Consider the following 2,748-nt stretch of genomic DNA (forward strand, 5'->3'; position numbering starts at 1 on the left):
GCTGCCCAGAGGCAATGAAAAGCTGTCCTCTGTAGGAGGTGTATCGTCTGTGTCCTCTTTATCCCCCCAGCCATGCACCAGTGATGGCCATGAGCTGGTCTGGGTGCTACCCTGCTGTGAACATGGTTCCTCCTCCTCCTCCATCTCCTCCTCCTCATCGTCCACCTCGTCATCCTCCAGAACTGTGCCCTGGCTGGACAATTGTGTACCTGGCGTTTGTGGGTGCATTAATGCACCCTCGGAGCCACTTCTGAATGACTGGTCGGAAACCCTATGAAATAATCCCTCTTCCTCCTCTTCCTCCACATCCTCTTCCATCATCTCCATTCAGTTTGGAGTTCAGGAGATTGTCTTGACCAGGACCACACCCCTAAATGCATTGAAGCAACTGCCATGTGATTGGTTGACTAGATAATTGTATTAATGAGAAATAGAACAGGTGTTCCTAATAATTCTTTAGGTGAGTGTAAGTGGTTGAGCATCGTTGCACTCAATATCTTCCACTTCTGGGGCAGGGCTAAGTGGATGGCCCTGGGAAACCCTGCTAACAGAGTCATCAAAAAGCAGAAGAGACTGCTGCATGATTTGGGGTTTAGACTGCTTGGCTGATTTGCAAGGGGGTGAGGTGAAAGACTAATGGACTTCGGCTGCAGGTGCCAACTCTGATCTTTCAACAGCAGACTGGGTGGGAGACAATGTGAAGGAACTGGAGGAACTGTCAGCAACCCAATCTACTATCGCCTGTACTTGTTCTGGCCTCACCATTCATAGAGCTGTATTAGGCCCGACCAAATACCGCTGCAGGTTCTGTCGCCTAATCGCACCTGATGAAGGTGTTTAACTTTTGCGTGTAGCTGGCACAGATCGACCACGTCCACTCCCTGTAACAGGAGCTACACCAGCAGCACCATGACCGGGGCCACGTTCTTTGTTTGATGCTCTCCTCATATTTCTCACATTTAGTATCTTGCCCTAAATGGGTGTTTTTTTTAATAGCAGAATAGAACCACAGTATCTAAATGGTGTATCTCACACGTACAGATGCAGACTAGGCCGCAATTTAAGATTTTTAGCCCAAAATGCGTGTTTTTCTAATAGCAGATCAGAACCACAGTAACTATAGGGTGTATCTCACAATGACAGATGCAGAATAGGCCGCAATTTAAGATTTTTGCCCTAAATGGGTGTTTTTCTAATAGCAGAATAGAATCACAGTATCTAAAGGGTGTATCTCACAATGACATATGCAGCAAAGTCTGCAAAATTAAGTTATTTGCCCAAAAAGGGTGTTTTTTTTATAGCAGAATAGAGCCACAGTATCTAAAGGGTGTATCTCACACGTACAGATGCAGACTAGGCCGCAATTTAAGTTTTTTGCCCTAAATGTGTATTTTATTAATAGAAGAATAGAACCACAGTATCTAAAGGATGTATCTCACAATTACATATGCAGCAAAGTCTTCAAAATTTAGTTTTTTGCCCTACGGATGTAAATGAGTGTTTTTTTTTTTTATAGCAGAATAGAACAACACTATCTAAAGGGTGTATCTCACAATGACATACAGCAAAGGCTGAAAAATTTAGTTTTTGCCCTAAATGGGTGTTTTTTTAATAGCAGAATAGAACAAGTACATGGAGTATTGTAGGCTAGGCAATGCCTCTCTGGGTTTCTGGGAAAGCTTTTTAAATTAGCTTTCCTAAGCCTATCTGATGCCAGCAGATATAAGATGTGCTAATTTACATATATTTTTCCCCAGAAACCCACAGGAATGTTGCCTAGTAGGCAATAGTAATCAAGCATATTAACTGATCTCAATAATATAAACTGTGCCCACCCAGAGGTCCACCTAAGGCCTCTCAACTAGAAAGGCTTATTCCATCTGCTTTGCTTTGATAAAGGGATTTTGGCTTAGCTTTTTTCCTAGTTTTGCTACTTAAGTATGTTTAAAAGGCTGAGCAATGACTGAAAGGATGTGCTATAGTTGTGAAACACTCAGGGTTTTTAAAATGTTTTTTTGAAAAAATAAACTGAATTGCACATGTTTTTTCACATAGGGATGTCTCTTTATTTTTGTGAAAATGAATTGCAAAATATTTAAATTAAAGTGAGGCATGCAATGTAATTTTCCAGGTAGAATCAATTTGCACATTCTTAGCTTCATTCTCCAGAGGTATCTGCCATCACCCCTGTAACAATACTGTTTGCCTCTGATTTGTGTGGGATCTGAAAGTTAAAGATTGTGCAATTCTCATTGATGCAAGGACATTTTCTCCCTAGAAGCGTTGCTTCTTGAATAGTATAGCTCCTGCCATTGGAGCATGTACAGCAGTTTTGTACAGGCTCCCTGCACACTGCTCTCCTATGTCATTAAGACCTATGGATGAGTGGTAGCTGATACTGTATATTGAGTATCAACAGAAAGAGAAGATTATTTTTTCTTAAGTCAGGCCAACTAAATCTGATACAAATAGATCTGAACATCCTCTAATTACCTAGTTCCTAGCTGTTTGAAATATTTTTCTAAGTTTGATTTGATTTTGCTTATTACTTTGTGTATTGAAAAACATTTGTAAACTAATGCTGCCAGTATAATTATATGTAGTCATTTACATATATTTTACACCTTTGCTTTATTAGTAGAAAATCCTTGTGTAGACACATGGCTGTATTGTTCTTCTTTTGTATGCAGTTTCAAACCTATTCTTATCAACATTGTAACTTCATAATGAGCAGAATGAGGATGGTAA

The sequence above is a fragment of the Bufo bufo genome, chromosome 5, assembly GCF_905171765.1.
Source record: "Bufo bufo chromosome 5, aBufBuf1.1, whole genome shotgun sequence".
Classification (NCBI taxonomy): domain Eukaryota; kingdom Metazoa; phylum Chordata; class Amphibia; order Anura; family Bufonidae; genus Bufo; species Bufo bufo.